At 43.6% G+C, this 26,648-nt stretch overlaps 1 protein-coding gene across 1 annotated transcript in view; it reads right to left on the reverse strand.

Annotated features, from left to right (window-relative positions):
* WARS2 (tryptophanyl tRNA synthetase 2, mitochondrial) overlaps positions 1-26,206 on the reverse strand; it is a 48,958-nt gene extending 22,752 nt beyond the window's left edge. The window contains exon 1 of the mRNA XM_054386043.1: positions 26,197-26,206. The gene's annotated coding sequence lies outside the window, so the exon portion shown is untranslated. The remainder of the gene's footprint in view (positions 1-26,196) is intronic.
* Between the last annotated feature and the right edge of the window lie 442 nt (positions 26,207-26,648).

The following is a 26,648-nucleotide window of genomic DNA, read 5'->3' on the forward strand; positions in this document are numbered from 1 at the left end:
CGTCTTAATAGCCAGGAACATCAAAATGTTATTTTTCTAGCTGCAAAGAATATTTTGAGAGGTTCCTGAAAGAAACAGTCCTTGACCCAAAGGTCAAACAATAATGAGATTATCGAAGTTCTGAAACTACCTCTCTAGGCAGCACAGAAGTTTCTAAAAGGGCTCTACAAAGAAATACTGCTAGAGCTCAGGATCACACTGAGAATACTGTGGATGCATCAGGAGCATCAAAATGTCAAGAGCTGAAGAGAATTCACTTAGAAGCAGCAAAAATAATAATAAAAAAAGAACATTAAGAATCTGAGGTTGTGGGCAAAGATTAAAAAAATTAAACCATGTATAGCTTGGCTAAGTGAGAGTTACCATCTTGGAAAATTTGTTTTCCTGCATCCCAGCCCTCCATCTGATCATTTTCTCAGAGCCCCAAGCTGTCAGCATATGATCAATTACCTCTCTGACCTTTCCAAAGAATTCTACCTTACTCAGAAGTAACTCAGCAATGTTTGATGTGAAAATGCTTGTTACATGCCAAGTTGTAAGAGCATGCAAGACTGCTTGGCTTATAAATGAGGGTCCCACCAACATTAGCAGGGAGTCCCAGTCACAAAGCTGCACAGTACAAACCATCAGACTCCGCTGTGCAGCAGGAACTCCAACCTCACCATGCCTCTCTCTGGCTGTGTGATGTCTTTTCCTGACAAATTTTATAAGCAACATCTATAACAAACTAGAAAGAATTTATTTACCAATGTATATAATTTTAATTCCTGTGATTCTCTTACAAATGTATGGTGGAATAAAGTCACACAACTATGAAAACACACCTATGGGTAGCAAAAGTCAATACCAGGTACCATTACTACTAACTATTGAAAAACTGAGTTCAGAAAAGCTTAATCCATTTCCTTCAAATTTTGCAGAAAAATTGCTTTTGTTTTCAAAATAAGCCTGGTTTTCAGATCAAGACAATTTTCTTATCAGTGTTTGTGCTGGCAGGTAAGAGCAGGTCTGGCCTAGCAGCCATGTTGATTTCTCCTGCTTATAAATGACTACACCTTCAAGCCCTGGTAGTAACCACTTGAACCCGTCCCATATATCTTCTTGACTTCTGGTATATTCTTGAGTCAGTTCCTAAGAGTTCTTAAAGATCACCAACAAAGGAGCTAGAAGGTAACTGCCTCAATGAAAAGCACAGCATTTCTTTCAGCAGCAATTCTGACTTCCAGTTCTTGTGCTCCAACCCTTGACCAACCACGTCTCTTTTTTCCTTCTCACAACTGAAGTGCTGTTGTGTCAGTGGCTACAGAGAAGAGTCAATGGCTACAGACTCTTCAGGAGAGACAGGAGAGGGAGAAGAGGTGGAGGAGTGGCCCTGTACATTAGGGAGGCTCTGGACGTCATGGAAGTAGAGAATAAGGATGATCAGGTTGAGTCCCTGTGGGTAAGAATTAGGGGGAAGGCCAACAAGTCTGACATCCTGGTTGGAGTCTGTTATAGACCACCCAACCAGGAAGAAGAGGTTGGTTTATTATTCTTCAAGCAGCTGGAAGCTGCCTGAAGATTGCTTGCCCTTGTTCTTGTGGGTGACTTTAACCTGCCAGACATCTGCTGGGAATTGAACACTGCAGAGAAGAGGCAGTCTAGAAGGTTCCTGGAGTGTATGCAGGATAGCTTCTTATCCCAGCTGTTACATGAGCTCGACTTGCAGCCCTGCTCGACTTGCTGTTTACAAATAGAGAAGGGCTGGTGGGAGATGTGGTGGTGGGAGGCTGCCTGGGGTGCAGTGACCACGAAATAATTGAGTTTTCAATATACGGTGAAACCAGGAGGGGCAGTACCAAAACCTTCACCCTGGACTTCTGAAGGGCAGACTTTGGCTTATTTAAGGAACTAACTCGGACAGTTCCTTAGGAAACAGCCCTTAAAAACAAAGGGGTCCAGAAAGGCTGGACTGACTTCAAGAAAGAACTCTTGAAGGCACAGGAGCGGGCTGTGCCCATGTGCCAGAAGAGGAGCTGACGAGGGAGACAGCCAGACTGAATAACCAAGGAGCTTCTAAAGGAATTAAGGGAAAAAAGGGGAGGTATCCCGGGAAGAGTTTAATGATCTTGCTAGGTCTTGTAGGAAAAAAACTTAGAGAGGCAAAAGCTCATTTAGAACTTAGACTGCTGTAAAGGAGAATAAAAAATATTTCTATAAGCATATTAACAGCAAAAGAAGAGGCAAGGACAACCTCCACTGTGTTTTGGTCACAGAGAGGAGTATAGTAACAAAAGATGAGGAAAAGGCAGAGGTACTTAACACCTTTGCCTCAATCTTCAATAGTGGGACAGGTTGTCTTCAGAACAGCTGGCTTCCTGAACTGGCAGATACAGCCAGGAACGAGTATAGTCTCCCTGTAATCCAGAAGGAAGTGGTAAGGGACCTGCTGAACCACTTGAATCCTCACAAGTCCATGGGACCAGATGGGATCCATCCTAGGGTGCTGAGAGAGCTGGCAGATGAGCTGGCCAAGCCACTCTCCATCATTTATCAGCAGCCCTGGCTCACAGGTGAGGTCCCTGACGATTGGAAGCTGGCCAATGTGATGCCCATCCACAAGAAGGGCTGGAAGGAGGAACCAGGAAATGACAGACCTGTCAGCCTGACCTCAGTGCCAGGCAAGGTTATGGAACAGGTCATCCTGAGTACAATCACACAGCACCTACAGGATGATCAAGGGATCAGGCCCAGCCAGCATGGATTCAGGAGGGGCAGGTCCTGCCTGACCAACCTGATCTCCTTTTATGATCAGGTTACCTGCCTGGTGAATATGGGGAAGGCTGTGGATGTAGTCTACCTGGACTTCAGCAAAGCCTTTGACACCGTCTGCCACAACAAGTTTCTGGCAAAGCTGGCAGCTCGTGGCTTGGACAGATTCACTCAGAAATGGGTCAAGAATTGGCTGGAGGGCCAGCCCCAGAGAGTGGTGGTGAATGGTGCCACAACCAGTTGGTGGCCAGTCACTAGTGGTGTCCCCCAAGGATCAGTGCTGGGCCCCATCCTGTTCAGTATCTTTACTGATGATCTGGACAAGGGAATTGAGTCCATCATCAGTAAGTTTGCAGATGACACCAAGTTAGGAGCAGGTGTCGATCTGTTGGAGGGTAGGAGGGCCCTGCAGAGGGACCTTGACAGGCTGGATGGGTGGGCAGAGGCCAATGGGATGAGATTTAACAAGGCTAAGTGCAGGGTTCTACACTTTGGCCACAACAACCCCAAGCAGCACTACAGGCTGGGGACAGAGTGGCTGGAGAGCAGCCAGGCAGAAAGGGACCTGGGGGTGCTGGTTGATAGTAGGCTGAACATGAGCCAGTGGTGTGTCCAGGTGGCCAGGAGAGCCAATGACATCCTGGCCTGTATCAGGTGTAGTGTGGCCAGCAGGTCAAAGGAGGTTATTCTTTCCCTGTACTCAGCACTGGTCAGGCCACACCCCGAGTACTGTGTCCAGTTCTGGGCCCCTCAATTCAAGAGAGATGTTGAGGTACTGGAACGTGTCCAGAGAAGGGCGACGAAGCTGGGAGGGGTCTGGAGCACAAGCCCTGTGAGGAGAGGCTGAGGGAGCTGGGACTGTTTAGCCTGGAGAAGAGGAGGCTCAGGGGTGACCTCATTGCTGTCTACAACTACCTGAAGGGAGGTTGTAGCCAGGTAGGGGTTAGTCTCCCCCCAGGCAACCAGCAGCAGAACGAGGGGACACAGTCTCAAGTTGTGCTGGGGAGGTATAGGCTGGATATTAGGAGGAAGATCTTCACAGAGAGAGTGATTGCCCATTGGAATGGGCTGCCCAGGGAGGTGGTAGAGTCACTGTCCCTTTGTTTCCCATAAAAATACATGAGAGCATTTATCACCACTGACAGATCCCACTCACTTCTCACTAAGTGATTACCTGGTCAAGGACTGCAGCCAGATTCTTGTTAACATTGAGAAGAGCCAAGTGTTCACCTAGAAGAGGTATAGGCCATCCCAACACATGTCAATTAAATGAAGTCTTATAGAAAATTGAGGAACTCAGAATTCACTAGGCTTCAGAACTTTAGAATCATAGAATCATTTTAGTTCTAAAAGATCCTTAAGGCCATCGAGTCCAACCATTACCTAAGTCTACCAAGGCTGCTGCTAATCCACAGTGTCCCTCAGCACCACAATTCTGCATCTTTTAAAAACTTCCAAGGATGGGGTTTCAACCATGTCCCTGGCAAGCCTCTTCCAGTGTTTGAGAACCCTTTCAGTGAAAAGGTTGCTTCTAATATTCAATCTAAGCCTCCCCTGATGCAACTTGAGGTCATTTTCTCTCTTCTGATTGTTACTAGAGAGAATAAACCAGCCTTGCTCCAACCTCCTTCCTGGTAGTTGTAGAATGTGAGAAGGTCTTCCCTCAGCTCCCTTTTCTCCAGACTAAACAACCCCAATTCTCTCAGTCACTCCTTATGAGAAAACTTGTTCTCCAGACCCTTCAACAGCCCCACTGCCCCTCTCTGGACCTGCTGCAGCACATCCACATCTTTCTTGTAGTGAGGGGCCTAAAACTGAATACAGTACTCAAGGTGTGTCCTCTTCAGTGTCTTCTGATGTTATCACTTCTTTTTCCTGGGACCTTGAAGCTAGTGCTACACCAGTGCAGGATCAGCTCTACCCCCTGGGGTAACATAAACCAGAAATGGGAATCTATGTGCAGCCAGCACAGATCTGCTGAGGTGCCAATACCTTGACCCAAAAAAAAGCTTGCACCCTGAGCAGAACAGTTCTGTCTACAAACCTTGTAGGTCCTCAAGTCACACAGACTCCATTCCCTTGCAGTCACAGTTCCTGCTTCACATGCTACCCATGACATGTTCATGATCTGCCTCTTCCCTTCACCAGATAACTGTCCAGTCTGTAGATTGCATCACTAGGAACATATTGTATGTATTGGCAAAATTATGTGCCCTCATTTGATTGTAATATACTCAAGTAGATGGTGCAAATGCAACAGTGGCATTTAAACAGGCAATTTGAGAGTGATTTTCACCAAGAAAACAGAAGACATCAGTGTCTCAAGATGAACTCTGCATTCTAATCCTGTACTGATCCCAAATACTTGAAAGGCAATAATGAGATAACTATAGATAGTGGAGTATTACAATAAACCTAAGTAGCATCTCAGTGTTAACATAAACACTATATGCTTCACAGAAAACTCCTGAGAACAATGTAAAATGGACAAAGTTTCATACAAAGAGAACAAAGTTCTCTGTCCAGTAAAGAGAGTATCTGTGTAACCAAGCATGGCATCTTTAATGGTGCTTACATGTAAACAACCACTTATGAAAGGTTTGTTCAGTATATGGGCAATAAATATCAAGTTAAACATGAGGAACAAACAGTAACAGCATTATACTGAGTTCAGTGATTGCTTAACCTAAAGTATGGAACTTGCAGAAACAAGTTAAATCCAATAACGAAAACTGAGCTAAGGTGGACCTGGGTAAAGCACTAGCAAATATATGACAAAGAACAAACCCATGCTGGCTCCAAGCTGAGGGGACCAATTTGACTAGAAGTCTTTAAATCCTTTGATTCCATTTAACAACATGTTACAGCAAATCGGGTGGTATGAAATACTTCGTTGTGTTAGCAGAAGTTTGTATTAAAAAAAAAAAAGTCCCCACAAAACACCCTTAAAGGAATCCTGGATTTCTAGCACTAAAAATATACAGAGAACATTGCCCCTTTGGAGACAGTTTACGTTCCATGTTTGCTCACTCTGTGAGAAGCAGCGGGCAGCATAGCAACGTGGCAGGGGATTTCTGCCTGGTACCATGAAATCATGAGGCTGGAATGCACTTCAATGAAGCTGTTAGGTCAGGGGATGCAAGCTGTGTGCTCCAAAGTACTGGAGTTGGAAAAGGATGAAAACAAAAGGAGTGAAGACTTCCCAATGGAGCAGAGTGAAAGCCACAAGACATGCAGCTCCAGCCCACAGGCACTCACTCATTCAGACATCTGTAGTAAGCACAGTGTGAGCCTGCTGTTCGTGTGTTTAACTCTGTGTGGTGTGTGCACCTACACCACTAGTGCTGCATGTTAATCTCCACTCCTGTTAAAAGCACAGTAGATGACAGATGGTTTAACATCTACTATTGGTTTTGTCTCAATAAGACTTCTGTGCAGCAATTCCAAATACCATAGCGCATTTCTCAACAGCACTTCTAAATGAATAAAGACACTGAGGTACTGGAACAGGTCCAGAGAAGGTCAACAAAGCTGGTGAAGGGTCTGGAGAACAGGTCTGGTGAGGAGCAGATGAGGGAACTGGTTGTTCAGTCCGGAGAAGAGTAGGCTGAGGGAAGACCTTCTGGCTCTTTACAACTCCCTGAAAGGAGGTTGGAGCCAGGTGGCTGTTGATCTCTTCTCACTAGTAAGAAGAGACAGAATAAGAGGAAATGGCCTCAAGTTGCACCAGAGGAGATTTAGGTTGGATACTAGAAGAAATACCCTCACTGGAAGGGTTCTCAAACCTTGTAACAGGCTCCCCAGGGAGTTGGTTGAATCCCTATCCCTGGAGGTGTTTAAGTGACACAGAGATGTGGTGCTGAGAGACATGGTTTAGCAGCAGCCCTGGTAGAGCTAGATAATGGTTGAATTCAATCTTAAAGTTCTTTTCCAACCAAAATAATTCTATGAGTCTATGAAGCTTGGCACCAAACTCCATGATGATTCAGGTGTTCTCTTACCTAACCTCTTTTTTCATGATGAGGTAAACAACTGCTACTCCTTATACAGAAAAGATGACAACGTCAAAATGCTCCCAAATTAGGAATAAGCATGACATTCTTGTCCCAGAGCAGGATGGCTGAAGTCTGGCCCCAACACTCTGCAACACGGCCTCACCCATTTTCAATGCAAAAGACTATACTGGAAAAGGTGATAGCTTCCAAAAAAAATCTAATACTGCTGTCCTTGACCAAAGCAAGAGCTTTTCTCAATATGTCATACTTGTAGTAAGGACAGCTACAATTGTCAAGGCAGTCAAAAATACACTCATTCCCTGCTCATGAGACAAAAATACCAGAACTAGAGCACACACTGAAGTTTATTTAATGAGAGTTCCTTAACTGGAGTTAAGAAAAAGACCCACGCAAATCAAAACCTCCCATGTTGCTAGCCAATTCTTACTATCCTCGCTACATCTTTCATGTTTAGCTTTATGAATTCTGTGAGGGTTGACCACAAGTTGAATACATGTATTTGCCTGGCACAGTCAACAGAAAACTGCTTCTCAAGTGAAAGCATCCACAGGATTTGAAGTTTTCTTCTTAAAAACTCCACAGAAATATTGCCACCATGCACATGAAACTACAGCAGACAAGCTACAATTTTAAGGCAACCTTATACATATACTTTCATCTCTGTGTGGGTTTTGAAATGACCCAGTTGAGGAAGCAGGAGAAAGTTGCCAATATACAATTCTCAGGACTAGTATAAAAAAGCATTTATACAATTACATAGAAGTAGACATTAAAAATTAGTTGGTTAGAGTCTGATTTAGACCTGTTGTTTGGCACACCAGACCATAAAATGACGGCATTAACCTTCAATTAGAGAGGCAGTGTATCTCAGCTTCTCAATCAGTGATGGGGGAGATGAAGACTTAAGATTTTCAAGATCCTGACTAGCCAGATATCCCAAAAAATCTTTTTTTAGTTGTATCCTCTGAATAACTGAAGGTAAGGACAAAGCTTCACAGTGACTAATTTCTTTGGACTTCGTTCATAAATCTGTTTGAGCAAGGTAAGTAATGAGAAACAGGCTTATGACTATCTATAGTATATACAATAACTAACTTCATCTTTACGTTAAAAGAAAGACTTGCTTGCAAGCTCACCTTTGGGCTGAAACACAAGCAAGAGATTTCAGACCCCATATGCACACTGTTACAGAAAATTATGACAGTATTACAAGAGCAGCTGCAACAAAACTGACCCCACAACCCACACTGGTGGTTACTATTCACATGCTATAGCATTTAGCTGCTCTGGTTCATTTTAACAGCTATTTAGTTGGGGCAGAACAGGTGAAGAGCCAAGTGAGATCTGCAGCATCAGAGCTAATTCTAAACACAGGTGGTGGGCATGACAGAGAGAGCAGGAAGTCAACAGGAGAATCACTGCTGACATCAACAACTGGAAAGATTGATGGCTTCCCTCTCTAGTTTTCCCCACTGTGTAGGCATGCAGGGGGTGGGGGAAAGGGACAGAGAAGCTGCTGTGCTGGCGACATAACACACCACACAGCCTCCACAGCACCAACACTGATTAATGAGGCTGGAACAACACAGGAAACAGTAAAGGATCATTCACAGACTTTGCTCTTCTTGTTAGAATTTTATCCATCGCTCTTCATTTTGCCCCAGTAGTCCCCAACTCATGCAAGTTTCAATTGTCCAGGAGAAAATGTGAAAGTCAAAGGGAAGAAAGAGCAACAGTAAGCAAACAGACACAACAAAACCACACAAATTGGATAATTTGAAATTTTGATCCCTCTCAACAGGGATCAGAAAGTGAAGAAAAACACGACCCAAATCCTAAAAACTTGCCTCAACCTCAGAAACAAAAGAAATCCTTTGGCTAACAGAATATCCCAGATACTGCATCTTTTGCATCTGCCTACAAATTTTTTTATTTCCCTCATTGATACTTCAACTTGAAATTCTTAATGCTAAAATGATATGCTTGTCTGTTAGCACTGGCCTAGCAAAACTTATCTTCAGACAGCTAATAAGCAACAAAATGAAGGGAAACCAGGCAAGCCAGATTTTATTAGCTAAAGCAGAAATTTTAAAGCCTAACTGGGACCACTGAAGCATTAATGTTATTAGGGATAAAAAAAAACCCCAACTAACAAAAACAAACAAACAAAAACCAAAACCAAATAAAAAACAAAGGAAAAGGGAAACACAGAGGCAGTCTATGTATGTGTGGTGTGTATTAGGAATAGTGTGACCAGCAGGACTATGGAAATGATTGTCCTCCTGGACTCAGCACTGGTAAGATCACACTTTGAGTACTATGTTTAATTTTGGTGGCCCTGATTACAAGACAGACACTCAGATGCTGGAGGAGATGCAGAGAAGAGCAACAAAGCTGGTGAAAGGTCTGGAAAACAGGTCTTCCAAGGAGCAGGTGAGGGAACTGGGGTTGTTTAGCCTGGAGAAGAGCAGGCTGAGGGGGCGCCTTCTTGCTCTCTACAACTCCCTGAAAGGAGGTTGGAGCCAGGTGGGTGCTGATCTCTTCTCCCTAGTAACAAGAGACAGGATGAGAGGAAATGGCCTTGAGTTGCACCAGAGGAGGTTTAGATTGACTTGAAATGATTTTCAAAATAGGCTCCCCAGGGAGTTGGTTGAATCCCCATTGCTGGAGGCATTTTAGAAGACAGAGATGTGGTGCCGAGGGACATGGCCTAGCATCAACCTTGGTAGAATTAGATAATGGTTGGACTCGATGATCTTAAAGGTCTTTTCCAACCAAAACAATTCTATGATTCTACTACAGACTTCATTTATTTCAAGAAATTACTTCTCTGCAAATTGCTATAGAAACCTTTAAAACATTTTTATCTTGATCTGGTAGTTCAATACAACAAATTCATCTGGTACTGATGCTACTTAATCACAGTTAATTCTTAAAATTGCAGATTAAAGATTGAACATTGAAAGAAACATACTTAGACTGGAGCAAGTTTTCATATAAGTAGCTTCTGAGAAAAGATGAACTCATTGCCCAGAAACTGAACTAAATGAATATTCAAACAGTGCTGCCTCATACCCCTTTCTCATACGTTAAATGCATTTACATTTAAACTTGAGATTTTAATATTTATATTTAAAATGAGAAACTCATTTAAGCCAGGGCTATTGACAACACACACTAACTCCACCCTCTAAATTTAATTCTGCCCTCTAGGGCTAGCAAAAGAATACAGTATGACTGCATTTGGGGTTAAGGCTGCCCTCTCATGCTGCCTTGTTAAAGATGACTAAGCAAATGGATTCTTTAATGTGGTATTGCTGCCTCCTGCAAACGTATTCTCTCATTTCCCTTTATGAGCTCCATGTGCCACTTAACGTGCTCGTGACAGCTGTACTGACAGCTCCAAGGATTATCTACAGCAGGTTGCCACAGCTCACACCACCACACAACAGAACGTACCCCTGGACCTGAAGCTATCACGGACCTTTTCCTCCTGTGCAGAGAGAAAGCAGGTTACACAAACTCTGTCTATGGGACTTTTAGCAGCCAGCACTCTGCAAAAAAGAAGAGCTGGCTCAAGTGCTCTGCATGTAGCCCTGATTATATTCTAAATCATTATGTCACAGTATAGTAGGGGTTGGAAAGGACCTCTGGAGGTCATCTATTCCAACACCCCTCAGATAAAGCAGTATCACACCTTCATGAGGCTGCACAGAAATGTATCTAGGTGGGTTTTGAAAGTCTCCAGAGAAGGAGACTCCCACAACCTCCCTGATCCAGTGCTTCAGTACTTTCATAGGCAAGAAGTTTTTCCTTATGTTTAAATGTGTGTGCTAGTTTGAGCCCACTACTGCTTGTCCTATCACTGGGCATCACTAAAAAGAGCCCAGCCCCATCCTCTTGACATTCATCCTTTATAAAGTTACAAGCATTGATAAGATTCTCCTCTCAGTCTCCTCCAGTTTAGAGACCCTTATTTCTTCCTCAGGAAGGATATGGGCTGAGTGTTTTCATTTTTGTACTGTGCTCCCTGCAGTTGTCCACATCAACTGGAAGGACAGCATGTTATGGTTCTTGTTCAAAGCTGAGGCATACCCTAAAGAGGTGCAGTCATAGAACAGGTCCAATGCTGGCACATGCACTACTACTGCACCTTCTGGTTTTCAAAGACATACATAGGACTGCATGGCAGGCAGCAGCCTCAACCCCACATTAATTATTCTCAAACCATTTACTTGCCTTTTTAAATGTAAGGGAACAAAGCTTCTGCAATAAACTGCCTAACCACAGACTGCAGGTTTTATCAAGCCCACTTCAGCCAGACTCCCTTTATGGGTAAAGGACTTAAGATTATGTTCTTAAAACTACTATACGAATAGGGTGCTGAGATAAACAAAATCAGTGCCTGACTGACAGGAGGCTGCTGCAGGACCTAAGTATGGTGATCTACCAGCAGGAATATTCTGGCCAGCTGGGCAAGGCATGAACATCAGAGGCCAGTTCAGCGCGTGCTGCTTCCAAATCCATCAGATGATGCACACACCAGGCTCAAGTGTGAAAATTACATAGGTGCAGTACTGCTGGCATTGCTTGAAGAAAGTGGCACAAGGAAAAAGGAGGGGGAGTGGAGACACAGGTTTATTACACTGTGGAGAATACCTCTAAGACACAAATCTATAGAAAAAAAACTTACTGCTCATTCAACAATGTGGTTGAACAAGCAGCAACCAAGCCATTATTATTTAAAGACATAGATGTCTTCTGGAAACAGTCCTCTAAGATCCACCAGCTCTGCCTTCCTCCTAATCCAGCTGCAGCCCCAAGAGCTGACAGAAAGCACAGTAGCATAGTGACACAGCAGCAGCAGGCAGAGAACCTCATGATCCATTCCTGCATCTCACCTAAGTGGAGTTACCCTGTATCAGACAGCTGAACTTCAGTTCTTGGCCAAGCACAGGAGCAAATAAAGAACAGAGAGGAAATTGCAGCTCTAACAGCAGGCAGTAGTATTTCTCAAGAATCAGTGATGTCAGATCAATCCAGTAACCTTCTGTAGCACAAAAGATACTAGAATGGAGAAGTATTAAATGTTTTATTGTGGTTTTCATTAAGTTCCAATACTATCTCAGTTTCCCACCAGCTGGGGAAATAGCACTTAGAAGATAAGATATGCTTCACGTAGAAATGGACTGGGGGGAAAAAAGAAAAAAAAACACACAAAAAAACCCAAAACCAAAACCCAAAACCAAAACCCAACACGACAACAACCCACCACAAACTGGCACTTACTGATAGCTTACAGTGGTTGTGGAAAGGTACACCAAATACAGGTTTTCTCTTGGGTTCAGTATCTTCATTAGCAAACCTGATGATAAAATAAAGAGGATTCTCTAAATCTGCAGATGACACAAAGGTGGAAGGATGATAAGGGTTCAAAATTACATGACTCATGCCAAGAAATGGTCTGAAAAAAACAGGATGATAGCTACCAGGCAAAAGAACATGGATCTATACAGAAAGGACTACCCAACTGCACAAACACAGGAAGGAGACCAGCTTCCCAGGCAACAACTGCTGAACAGGCTGTAGGGTTTATAATAGTTTAGAAAGCAGAAATCAGTATCATGCTGCTGCAAAACAACCACTTCTGTAAAACACAGGAAAAGCTGCAAGGAAATAAATGGGTAAGATTAAAATGCAAAAGACACAAAACAATTTTCTCATTCTACTAAGGATGAGGATGGCCTCAATATGGAGCACTGGGACATGTCTTAGGTCCTGTGTTTCAAAACAGTGCTAAGAAAGGGCCTAGAGAAGTACAATCAAGCCTAATGAGAGATGTCAGAAAAAAGACTACACAGAGGGAAGCCTGAAAGAATTGAGATTTAGTCTAGCGGAAGGAAGACTGCAGAGGGCCAAAGTCTTAAAAATGTAGTCTTCCGCATTTGACTTTTGGGACCATGGTTAACAGGGTAAGGAACAATGACCTTAACTGGCAGTCAGAAAGATCCAGAACAGATGGAAAGAAAACTCTCCAACAGTAAGAAAAAGAAAACATTTCAGAAGAGTGCTTAGAGAAGTTACTAAAAAAACCCCCCAAAAAAAAAAAAAAAAAAAAAAAAAAAAAAAAAAAAACAAAACACAAAGCCAAAACTAACAAAAACCCCAAATATCTACATAAAGACACAGTGGCCACTGATTTTTATTTGGGGCAGGGGAAGAACCAGGTCACCTCTAGTTCAGTCTCCTCTGGTCCTCTGAGTCTATGATCTTATATAGGCAGGACAAAGGTCAGTGTGATGACCAAAGAGGATGGAAGAGAAACTAGAGTTCTATTTAGAATTATAGAATCATTTTGGTTGCAGAAGACCTTTATGGTCATGAAGTACATCTATTAGCTAACTCTGTCAAGTCTGGTGCTGACCCATGTCCCTCAGCACCACATCTCTATGTCTTTTAAACACCTTCAGTGATGGTGTCACCTGATACAGGCGTCACTGTCAACATGTAAAGAAGAGGATATTGTATTTCTAAATTATAAATAGAGGTTATTTGATATATGAAACATTGATCTGCTTATAAGTTAAGAAACCATTTTAAGTACAAAACCCGTAACACTCTTAAAGCAAAACAAAAACTAAAGAATGCCCCCATAACTAAACACTTCCCTCCCAGAGAAATTAAAGATTCTCTTTTACATTTTTGACCACAGTAGTATCCCAATCTCTCAAAAACATCTGATCATTCTTGCTCCTCCTTCGACTTCAAGCTGAAAGAGAGTTTATTATATTTTTTCATATGTTCTGGTCAAATGAGGAATCTGCTGCTACCAGGACTGCCCAATGGGATATAAACAAAGACTATCAACTTACATCTAGAGGGATGTTTTTTAAAAAATATTTTTTGTTTGGAATGACTCTGTTGCTTCAGAATATTGTCCTAGAAACTCCAGGAGTAGTTAATTTCCTCTCTGACATTTTATTTGGCAATTTCCTGTAGCAAGGAAAAGTTAGCTTAATTTCACATGGGGCCAAAATTAACACAGCTATTCAAAAGCTTTCACCTTGTGGACACTGCCTGAAATTTATCTCTCAGGTGAAAAGGGAAGTTTTAAAACCTGTTGAGAGTCCTCAGGAGGTGCAAGTCCCCAGTAAATTCCCTAATGGTGCACACTTGCCCAAACCAAAATGCCACAGTTGGTCTTCCTTGACTGTACTGAAGAGAATTTTATCAATATATCAGTACAGGTTGGGGGACGACCTACTGAAGAGCAGCACTGGGGAAAGGACCTGGCAATGCTGACAGATAACAGGCTGACCATGAGCCAATGTGTTCTCACAGCCAAGAAAGACAATGGCATCTTGGGGTGCATTCAGAAGAGTGTGGCCAGCATGTCAAGAAAGGTTCACCTACCCCTCTACTCTGCCCTGGTGAGATGCAAAATGAGATTGGGTCAGGGATTCAGAAGGATGAACCCTCATTCCCTTTACATGATAAACAAAGAAGCTTTGAAACGTTTGAAACTGTTTTGTTCTTCCAAGCAAACGGAAAGCACCCTATGGATGCCTATTAAGTAAAGTCTTTCCACATCTTGGCAAGTATGTGATTTCAAGAAAAATATTTGCAAATGGATAACCCAATTCAAGTAGAAGTCAAAGACCACCTTTGAAAGAAACTTTGATGTGTCTGTAAAAGGATTATATTTAGGAAGGAGAGCATAACTTGGTTCTGTCATCAAAAGCTTGTACTGCCTGATATTTCTTTACTGTTGTTAATACAAAAAGCAATGCTGGCAAGCAGAAAAGTGAGTGCCTATGAGACCTAGGATTAAGGCAGAATCTCTGAAAAGAACTGTTCCTGCTTCTGGATAAACTCAAAATGGGTTATTTAACAATCTTGTTGCCTAAAACCAGGGATATTACAGTATCTACAAGTGTGGGTGAGATTCACATAGGAAGCCTGGCATCTTTTTTTAATGTAGACATGTTGGCCTCTCTTTTCCAAGGCACAGCTAACATGGCAGACTCCAAAGTCAGAGCTACCAGACATCTGCTGGGAACTTAATTCAGCAGAGAGGAGACAGTCCAGAAGGTTCCTAGAGTGCATGGATGACAACTTCCTGATGCAGCTCTTAGGTGAACCTACCAGGGGCAAGGCTCTGCTTGATCTGCTGTTCTCAAATAGAGAAGGGCTGGTGGGAGATGTGATGGTTGGAGGCTGTCTAGGGTGCAGCGACCATGAGATAGTGGAGTTTTCAATATGCAGGGAAATAGGGAGGAGCAGTAACAGAACCCTCACTTTGGACTTTCGGAGGGCAAACTTCAGGTTGTTCAGGCAACTTCTTCAGAAAGTTCCCTGGGTAACAGCCCTTAAGAACAAAGGGGTACAGGATGGTTGGACCTACTTCAAACAGGAGCTCTTAAAGGCACAGGAACTGGCAGTTCCCACATGCCGTAAGACGAGCCGGCGGGGAAGACGACCGGCCTGGATGAGCAAGCAGCTCCTGAAGGATTTAAGGGAAAAAAGGAGGGTTTATCGCCTTTGGAAAGGGGGGGAGGCAACTAGTGATATGTTTAAGGATGTTGTTAGATCATGTAGAAGAAAAATTAGAGAGGCAAAAGCACAGTTAGAAATTAAACTGGCCGCTTCTGTGAAAGACAACAAAAAGCATTTTTATAAATATATTAATGCTAAAAAGAGGGGCAAGAGGAGCCTCCACTCTTTATTGGACGTGGAGGGTAACATTGTAACTAAGGATGAGGAGAAGGCTGAGATTCTAAATACCTTCTTTGCCTCCATTTTCAACAGTAAGGCAGGAGGACTTCAGGATAACTGGCCTCCTGAGCTGGTTGATGGGGTCAAGGAGCAGTGTTGTACTCCTGAAATCCATGTGGAATTAGTTCGAGACTTGTTGAGTCACTTGGATATTCACAAGTCCATGGGACCTGATGGGATTCATCCTAGGGTGCTGAAAGAGCTGGCAGATGAGCTGGCCAAGCCTCTGTCCATCATTTTCCACCAGTCCTGGCTCACTGGAGAGGTCCCAGAAGACTGGAAACTGGCCAATGTGACGCCCATCCACAAGAAAGGACAAACAGAAGAACCTGGGAACTACAGGCCTGTCAGCCTGACCTCAGTGCCAGGGAAAATCATGGAGCAGATTGTCTTGGGGGCAATCACTGCATACCTGAAGGATAGCCAAGGAATCAGGCCCAGCCAACATGGATTTAGGAAGGGCAGGTCCTGCCTCACCAACCTGATCTCCTTCTATGATCAGGTGACCAGCCTGGTGGACGTGGGAAAGGCTGTGGATGTAGTCTACCTGGACTTCAGCAAGGCCTTTGACACTGTCCCCCACAGCAAACTCTTGGCCAAACTGGCAGCTTGTGGCTTGGACAGCAGCACTCTGCGCTGGGTTAGGAACTGGCTGGAGGGCCGAGCCCAGAGAGTGGTGGTGAATGGTGCCACATCCAGCTGGCAGCCTGTCACTAGTGGTGTCCCCCAGGGATCAGTGCTGGGCCCCATCCTGTTCAATATCTTTATTGATGATCTGGATGAGGGGATTGAGTCCATCATCAGTAAATTTGCAGATGACACCAAGCTGGGAGCAGGTGTTGATCTGTTAGAAGGTAGAAGGGCTCTGCAGAGGGACCTTGACAGGCTGGACAGATGGGCAGAGTCCAACATGATGGCATTTAACAAATCCAAGTGCCGGGTGCTGCACTTTGGCCACAACAACCCCATGCAGAGCTACAGGCTGGGGTCAGAGTGGCTGGAGAGCAGCCAGGTGGAAAGGGACCTGGGGGTACTGGTTGACAGCCGCCTGAACATGAGCCAGCAGTGTGCCCAGGTGGCCAAGAGAGCCAATGGCATCCTGGCCTGCATCAGGCATAGTTTGGCCAGCAGGAGCAGGGAGGTCATTGTACCCCTGTACACAGCACTGGTTAGGCCACACCTTGAGTATTGTGTCCAGTTCTGGGCCCCTCAGTTTAGGAAAGATGTTGAATTGCTGGAGCATGTCCAGAGAAGGGCAGTGAGGCTGGTGAGAGGCCTTGAGCACAAGCCCTATGAGGAAAGGCTGAGGGAGCTGGGACTGTTTAGCCTGGAGAAGAGAAGGCTCAGGGGAGACCTCATTGCTGTCTACAACTACCTGAAGGGAGGTTCTAGCCAGGAGGGGGTTGGTCTCTTCTCCCAGGCAACCAGCACCAGAACAAGAGGACACAGTCTCAAGCTGCGCCAGGGGAGGTTTAGGCTCGAGGTGAGGAGAAAGTTCTTCACAGAGAGAGTGGTTGGCCATTGGAATGTGCTGCCCAGGGAGGTGGTGGAGTCACCATCCCTGGAGGTGTTCAAGAGAGGATTGGACGTGGCACTTGGTGCCATGGTTTAGATAGGCATGAGGTGTAGGGTGACAGGTTGGACTCGATGATCCTTGAGGTCTCTTCCAATCTTCTTGATTCTATTCTATTCTATTCTATTCTATGAAGCTGGCAAAAGCTAAAATGATGACAGTGCACCTGGGAAGTTACAAACATGCTATCATGTCTATGTGTTTGAAGGCTAACCAGCACCTTTCCAAATGAAATTAAAAAGTCAGCAACCAGACTGTGATGACACTATAAAGACCAAGTAGTAACGTTTGATTGTCACTGAGTTTATGCTACCAGAAATGAGTTAACAGGATTCAGAAACATATATAATCTCTCTCTCAAAGTGGGAGTAAGTACACAGAATCACAGAAGTGTTTGGAATTGGCTGGAAAAGACATCAAAGATCATCAAGTCGAACCATCAATTTAACACCACAATGGCCATTAAACTATGTCCCAGAGTGCCATGTCCACATGTTTCTTGAACACCTCCAGGAATGGTGACTCCACTGCCTCCCTGGGCAATCTATTCCAATGCCTGACCACTCTTTCTGTGAAGAATTTTTTATCTAATATCCAATCTAAACCTCACCCAGCAGAGTTTCAGGCCATTTCTTCTCACCCTATCACCTGATACTAAGGAGAAGAGACAGAACACCACCTCAGTACAACCTTCTTTCAGGTAGTCATAGAGAGTGATGAAGTCTCCCCTCAGCCTCCTCTTCTCTAGACTAAACAATCCCAGTTCCCCACAAGACCTGTTCTCCAGACCCTTCACCAGCTATGCAGCCCTTCTCTGGATGTGCTCCAGCACTTCAATGCTCCCTCCACACGACACCAATTCCCCATTCAGATATCATGCAGGCATCACTGAAGCAATCAGGCAAATGTCAGCTTTCCCTTCTGCCAGTTTGAAGAAATAAAAGCAAGCTCTAGTGTAATTCAAAGAACTTAAAGTTAGAAGCAATAGAAAATTGTAAAATCTGTTACACTTTTTCGAGTTGGGGACTCCAAAAATGGTATTGTTACCGTCAGTGGCTCAAATAACCAAAAGGAAAATAATTTTAATTCACTTACAAACTCAGAAGAGATTGAAAAAGATATGATCTAAAGTGACTCAACTGACTTAATTTTCAGGGGTTTTCTTCACTTCAGTTTCTGATCCTTGTATAATTTGAGTCAGCTCCACAAAATGTTTGTTCATCTAACCCTGGAGTCCCAGCACAAACCACAACTTATGTCATGGAAAAAGTAATTGTTGAATGTCTCAAATGGCACTTGCTGTATTAGTAAATGGAAATTCTATCTGCCAACAAAACAGCATTAAAACAAAACCTCCAATCAGCAGTCTAGAGGCAGAGGTGATCCACTACAGACTGTACAATTCACAAAATGTTTGTCCCAACATATGCGCAGAGAAATTGACACAAAACTTCAACATCCAGGACTGCCAGAGTAGCATCTTTCATTAAACTCACTGTTCAAACCCAAGCTAATAAAACCAGAAGTCTCTCAAGAGCTAAAAAAACAGGCCTAGCCTAGAGATTGAAAGCAAGGGCCAGAGTGGGAAAGAATGGTGGGACTCTACCCAAGCCCTGCCAAGATGCCAGAATAAAGGGCTGTTTCCTGCTAAAACAATCTACGTTTGCCAGACCTTATTGTTAGAACTCCATTATGGAAATGAATAGGACCCGTTCATGCCTCAGAGGTCCTTCATTTCTGTCTACAATGAAGGCTCACTCCTGTACAGCTACAACAGGAGCTAAAATCCACTAGAGACAAGGCATTAAGCATGGCAGATTAGGAGACGTGTCTCTACATCTGGAACATCTGATAAATCTGTGTGGAAATCTCAAACTCAGTGAAGATGCAAGAAATACATAGTCTCACTGCATACTTCCCTTCAGCTCTGAAAATAATACACAAGCTAATGGATTTGTTCTGGCACAGAGAACAAATACAATGCTTTATCTGAAAGATAAGCCAGTTTCCCCAGAGGATGAAACATTTTTTAACCACTAAATAACTTCCTATGAACATAGAATCATTTCAGTTGAAAACGACCTTTAATATCATCCAGTCCAACTATTATCTAACTCTACAAAGGCTGGTGACAAACTATGTCGCTCAGCACCACGTCTCTTGTGTCTTTGGAACACCTCCAGGCAGGGATGGGGATTCAACCACCTCCCTGGGGAGCCTCTTCCAGTCTCTGAGAACCCTTTCAGTGAAGAAATTTCTTCTAATAGCCAACCTAAACCTACCCTGGTGCAACTTCAGGCTTTTTCCTCTTGTCCTATCACTTGTTACCAGGGATAGGAGACCAGCACCCACCTCACTACAACCTCCTTTCAGGGTGTCATATAGAGTGAAAAAGGTCTCCCCTCAGTCTCCTCCAGTCTAAACAACCTAGTTCCCCCAGCCACTCCTCGTAAGAGAAATAAGAATAATAAAAACAAATGACTGATTAGGAAAGACTTCCATTCCAGCCTGGATAGGTGACACCAGAGGTTTAATCAAAAGGCTGAAACATCTTGCTAAATCCATCTGATTTCAGGAGGATTTGCTTAACTAAGTAATTTTTGATACCTATGTCCAAAACCAAGAGTAAACAAAACAAAAAACAACAACAAAACAAAACCCAACAACAAAACAAAACAAAAAACCCACACAACAAAATCAACGCATTTCCCACCCCACAAAAAAACCCCACCAAAACAAACAAAAAAGTTCCAACTCAGGACACAAGGGAAAAAAAAAAAAGTTCAAATTCCTACACACGAATACACACAGAAACTACTTATATTTGTAAAGCAGTTCTGAAGTCAGACCTTTCTGAAGGTCTGTAAATGACAACATACTGAACAAGCCCATAGTGAACATCATGGCACAGCACGGGTCTTTGCCCTCTAACATGCATTTGCATTCCCAGCTTTTTTTAACCTGTCAGAAGCACTTTGCTACCTCCACCCTTCGTACTCTCAAGAAGAGATCATAGAATCATTTTAGTTGGAAAAGCCTTTTAGGATCATTAAGTCAAATCATTATCTAACTCTACCAAGTTTGGTGCTAAACCATGTCTCTCAGCACCACATGTCTGCATCTTGGAAACACCTCCAGGGACGGTACACCACCTGGATGCTACACTGGGGACTACTGAAATCACAAATCCAAGGCAGGCACTTAAAAAACTCTCTGCTCATCCATCAATATTAGTATACAACTGCTTGGACATATGTTCTGAAGCTGACCTGCTGCAGTAACCTCTGTATGTGTGTTGTTTGTTATGTGCATCTGGGGACTCGTTTCATTGATGGTTAGCAAAGTGAGCCCTATGTGACAGCAACAAATTAAAGATGGGAACATGGACACTTTTAAATTGTTTGCATTTCATTCATAACACATCTGAATGAAACTAAAATTTGAGCTCTCTCTCTCCCACTGTAGCTTTAACTACAATCTTTGAAATCCTTAAGGATTAGGGACTGGTAATTTCAGTTACTTCCTTTCTCTGAACCCACTTGGTAACTATAGGTAAAAAATGTCAAGATTTAATTTGCAATCTGGGAAAAAAGACTTCTCTAAAATAACCCTTCAATTTTTATCTAATTGTCTTTTTCACAGCCATCTTCATTTAAAATTGCGAAACATGACCAGTCATTAACCTGACTAGGGCAGAAACAACCAGGTGGCCTGAGATAAGAGAAAGAAAAATACTTCCTCGAAAAATGAATCAAATTTCATCAGAACAAACCAATCTGAAGATCCCTTTTTTGAAGTACTGAAAATACTGCCTAGAATCACTGAGGTTCACAGAGGCCTAGCAAAGTATCAAAAGACCAAAAAAGGACCAATGTCATTCCTGTCTTCAAAAATACAAATAAAGAATCATAGAATCATTTAAGTTGGAAAAGATCAAGTCCAACCATTAGCTAACTCTACCAAGTCAGGTGCTAAACCATGGCCCCCAGCACCACATCTCTGCATCTTTGAAACACTTCCAGGGATGGGAGCACCACTTTTGGTTACAAACTCTAAAGCAAGCTAGAGGAACTGAAGCTACCTAGAGTGATCTATCTTGTGGCATTTTTCAGGTAACTGCGGTAAAGAAACAAAAAACATTCACACAGAGTGAGAGAATCACAGATGAGTTGGTGTTGGAAGAGACCTCTGGACATAATCTATTTCAAGCCCCTCTGCTAAAGCAGGTTTGCCTAGAGCAAATTGTACAGGAACATGTCCAGCTGGGTTTTCAAAGTCTTCAGAGAAGGAGACTCCATAATGTCTCTAGGCAGTGTGATCCAGTGCTCCTGCACCCTCACACGAAATAATTTTTTCCTTATGTTTAAGTGAAACCTCCTGTGTTCTAGTTTGTGCCGATTGACCCTTGTCCTATCACTGAGCACCACTGAAAACATCCTGGCCCCATCCTCTTGACCTCCACTCTCTAGCTACTGATCAGCATTGAGAAGATGCCCTTTCTGTCTTCTCTTTCCCAGGTTAAAGAGGCCAAGATACCTCAGCATCTCCACTTCACAGAGATGCTCTAATCCCCTTAGCATCTTTGTGGCCCACCGCTGGACTCTTTCCGTTAGTTCCTTGTCTGTCTTGAACTGGAGAACCCAGAACTGTACACAATACTCCAGGGTGTGGCCTCAGCAGGGCAGAGGAAAGAGGGAGGAAAATCTCCCTTGATCTGGTAGCCACACTCTTCTTAAGGCATTGCAGGATGCCATTGACCTTCTTAGCTATAAGGGCACATTGCCAGCTCATAGTGAGTCTGTCCACCAGCACTCCCAGGTTTTTCGCTACTCCACTGACCTCTTTCCAACAGGGCAACCCTTAACGTGTAGTGGTGCAGGGAGTTATTTCTTCCAAGTTGCAGGACTCCATGCTTGCATTTGCTGAACTTGATCAGGTTAATGAACTGCTAAGATTACCAACATGTTAGCTAAGACTTATTTGATTTCAAGTTCTTGTCCCTGCAGTGGGCTTCACTCAACATTCACTAATGCTGGTTTCTGTGCAGCACTCACCAAGAGGCAGAGGCAGCATCCTTGGGACTGTGAGATGCAAAGCAATCTTGTCTTTGTATGAACCAAACAGTCCCTGCTGGAGTCACTGTCCTGAGTTCACTACAGCAAATCCAACTCTCAGTGCTAGAAAACAAGTGACCAAATTCTAGTACCAAAAAAGAAAGTATTTACCAACCTTTGTGGCTGGAATGTGTGGTTCTGTATTACATAAAACTAAAAGAGAATCCACTTCCTGATGCATCACTCTTGTGAAAGCTGACAAAAGATGGAGGTTGTAGGACATCAAAATATACAGTTTAGCAACAACAATACAGCTACTGTAACAGATCACATATTAAGGCCAGGGATGGCTTACCTATCAAAGAGGGAAGACCAGGGCAGAAGAAAAGGCAGCAAAATCAGAGGGTCATGTGTTTTTTAAAAGATGCTTTCAGGAAGAATAGCAATATATAGGTATTGGAGCACTCTTACAGTAACTGTAATTGTGATAACTACTTTGCTACTAGAATAGAAAAATGCTGCCATAGTCTCCTGATGACTTCTTGAAGGCAGTAACAGCTAAAAGTAGGCTTCCAGATGGGAGACTGGAAAGCCATCTGGTGACAGATGAGACTGTAATCGTTCTGTTTCACTGGGGTAATAATGAGGGTAGTAAACTACCTTTTGGTGTGTCTCAAACATACAATGTAGCAGGAGCTGTGCAGAACAGTGAGTCTGAAAGGGCTGTATGCAATGCTGACTAGGCTCCTTTCTGAACAAAGTAGAAGTCCATTATGGAGTATAGAGGAGAAAAAGAAATACCCTGTCCAAAAGCTTGAGTTTACACTAGTACAGAAACGCTCCATAGTTAGTTGCTAGCATTTGTAGTACTGCTGACAGGTAAGATCTTCTGCCCTAAGGACAAGCAGTTCCTTATATTGACTTAATTTAGATTCTTTCCATCATCAGCTGTTATGTTTAGAAATGATGGTCAGAATTAGAGAAATGGAAGCCTACACATGCTGGGATCTGACCACTGGCCATTTCTGATCTTAAATGATTTGTTTTGGCAACAGTGAGATTATAAAGATTAGTTGAAGATACTGATGTAACAGCTAACCCATGACATTGACTGACAGAACATGAGGCTTGATTTAGTAAGATTTACCTGAACACTTACATTGATAGCAACTACTTCTAGAGCTTTGCTGACAGGACTAAACCTAATTCATATTTTATGAGGTCAAACACCAGCAGATGACTGATTCATCTTAGATTAAACTTTCCTACTAACAGGTTATGCCCATAGTCAAATTTCTCAGAATTCTATCAGTAAGTCCCCAGAGCACTTGTTAGTTCCCATCTCATCAAAGAAACAGACTTAATAAAATGACTTTCTACAACTCTTAGAGACCACTGAAGAACAGTAAATCAAGGAATCTGAAAACAAGCACGTAAAAGCCAAGATACACATATAAATTAATTAATGTTTCAAGGAAAAGCTACTTTCTCCTTAACCACATATTTCATGCATACATATTCTAATTGTGTACTAGAAACATGTACAATGAAAAGTACAGAGGAACTCTTCCACAGTGTGATAAATCCAGCAGCACGATGGAAATGTAAAATGGTGAAACAAAGCTGAAACCACTGAACTCACACCTTTGTGCTTACAGATCAAAGCTGTAAAGATGTCAGTAGTTATACCCTACTCAAGCTTGAAAACAAACACATTTCCAGCTTGAAATTTGAATATTTCTCATTAGCATACAGCAAATACATGATCTGTTACAAGCTGTCTGCCTTAATAGCTGAATTACTCTGAAGCCCAGTCCGGCATCAGAAACAACACAAAGTTAGGAAGACAGGTTTTAGGTTTTCTTCTTCAAATCTTTTGAAGAAGCACTGAAGTATCACAGCAAGTCCAGTGCAACTCTTTCCAGACAGACATCTGAAGGCCCTTAAAGTGAGAGAGAAAAGTGAAAAAAGCCCAAAAAGCAAATCTGAAATCAGAGAAACAACATAAATTGCTACTGGGTTTGGGGAGTGAGTGGTATGAATTTACATAAGCCAACACCAACTTTGGCCTTTGTGGTTGGTTGGTGGTTTTTTGTTTGGTGTGTTTTTTTTTTTTTTTAATTAAAGCATTTAGAGTAATATGATAGAAGTACATTCTCAGACATACCATGTCTTAAGGATGTCAGGTAACAGTATGCAGGTGACAAAGCACCTGGTAAGTAATGGATGGCTCAGCAGTGGAAAAGTACATGTCAGAGCAAATATGAATGTAAAACAGAGCCAGGTTCACTTGCAGCAGATTTCTCTATTACCCAAGATAAACCAGAATCACTTGCTAGAGGACTGAAGGCAGGGAGAATGCCTGCTAGGATACTAAATGGATTCCAAAGAGCCACCATAAGTAGCTGGAAAGATAAGCAAATACAAAACCTTTCAATATTTTTCAAGGAAATTTGCAATTCTTGTTCTAAAAATGAGGAGTGCTTTGAGGCATTTTGGCAACATCTGCATGTTGACTGCTTTGACAAACATACAGGGACCAAAATCAAATCAGAGCACCCAAAGGAACAGAAACATCTGACAAGCTTATTGCATATGCCATTTGGAGACTCTTTAGGTCCTCTATAACGTCAAAATTAAAAGTAGTCATACACACAGATGAATTCTGAAATGTAAAAAAATAAGTGGAAACCTCATGTCTGCTCATAGTAACACCGAGTAGGAAGGATACAGTTACTAAATAAAAGAGTGGTTCTGAAAGTTTCATAGGGGATAACAGGTTCTTCCTCTTTCCCTCTCATTCTGCTTTGTCAACAGTAAGGGTGGAATCAAGGTCATTTGCAGGCTGTTAGCTTTCTTGATAACTGAAATATGACTCAATTTCTTAAGTTTAACCTAAAAGATCCTAATTCTGAAATAACCAAAACATTTTCTGCAACTTGTAGTTTACTTGGGCTTACTGCTATATACACACCAACTTTTCATGTATTAGTATTTTAGCTGGAAATTCACAGAATAACTGTGTGGTTGAGGGTAACAGAAGGAATTCAGTTGCTGCAAGGTCACAGACAGCATGAGTAACACCGAGAAACTGCAAACCATCTCTCATAGAAACATTCTGGGGGGAAAATACCTTTAAGATCGCGAAGTCCAACCGGTATCTAAATCTACCAAGTACTAAACCATGTCCTTCAGCACCGTATCTCTGCCTCTTTGAAATGCCTCCAGGAATGGAGATTCAATCACAAATCTGGGGAACCTGTTCCAGGATTTGAGAACTCCTTCAGTCAAGAACTTTCTTCTAATAGTCAGTGTAAACCTCCCCTGGTGCAACCTGAGGCCATTTCGTCTCATCCTATCACTTGATACTATGGGGAAGAAACCAACACCCACCTCACTACAACCTCCTCTCAGGGAGTGATAGAGAGCGAGGTCTCCCCTCAGCCTCTTCTTCTCCTGACGAAATAACCCCAATTCCCTTAGCTGCTCCTCATACGACCTGTTCTCCAGATCCCTCATCAGCTTTGTTGCCCTTCTCTGGACCAGCTCCATGTCTTTCTTGCAGTGAGGACCCCCAAAAACGAACACAGGGCTCACGCTGTGGCCTCATCAGTGCTCAGTCCAGAGTGCAAACACTTCTCTTGACCTGTCAGTCACGCTACTGCTGATACAGGCCAGGATGCCCTGATCAGGCGCGGAGGGAGCAGTCGCTGCCACCTCTACCCAACACGTGCTGACGCAGGCTTCCCTCGCGGAATAAAAGCCCCTACAGCTCCTGCGCTAAGAGAACTAGCCGGAAAACGGGAACGATCGAGAGGCCCGCACCGTACGTAGCAACAGGAACTATCCCAGGCCGGCATAACCCAGCCCCCACCGCCCGGGTCGTTCCCTGGCGCATGCGCAGCGCCAGTCCCCCGCAGGAGAGGCGGGAGAACGCTTGGGCCGCCCCAGGCCCCGCTCCCGGGGAGAGACCGGCAAGGAGACCCAGCGCCCACGCATGACAAAAGAATAGTTCCAAGCCGGTTACCTGGCCCAGGTTCCCGCGGTGCAGGGCCCGCACCAGGCCACTCCGTGTCGCCATGGGAAAGGCAGGAAGGAATTTGGGGGGGGAGGGGGAAGGAGAAGGCGGAACAGGACAGGGCAGATTTGCGCAGGCGCGCAGCCGCCAGTCCTTGCCATCGTGACGCGCACGCGCAGTGCTGCGGCGGGAGTGGGAGGGGCAGCCCCCAGGAGGGGCGGAGTTACAGCGCAATGGGCGCAGTGGGAGCGCGAAGGAATAATGTTGGGTCGGTCTTGCCCGTGGCTCAAACTTCAGGGCATCGCCCGTTCTTCTTTCGCGGGTTCGGCCTCATGGGCAGATTGCTCCTGAAACTGCCCTTCTCAACCTCCGAGCTATCCCGTAGCCCTTCTTTCCTTTAGGCTGCTTGGATGTGCCAGCTACGGCTTTTCCACAGAAAGATCCTTGATCGGCAGCTCGCA

The sequence above is a fragment of the Indicator indicator genome, chromosome 1, assembly GCF_027791375.1.
Source record: "Indicator indicator isolate 239-I01 chromosome 1, UM_Iind_1.1, whole genome shotgun sequence".
Classification (NCBI taxonomy): Eukaryota; Metazoa; Chordata; class Aves; order Piciformes; family Indicatoridae; genus Indicator; species Indicator indicator.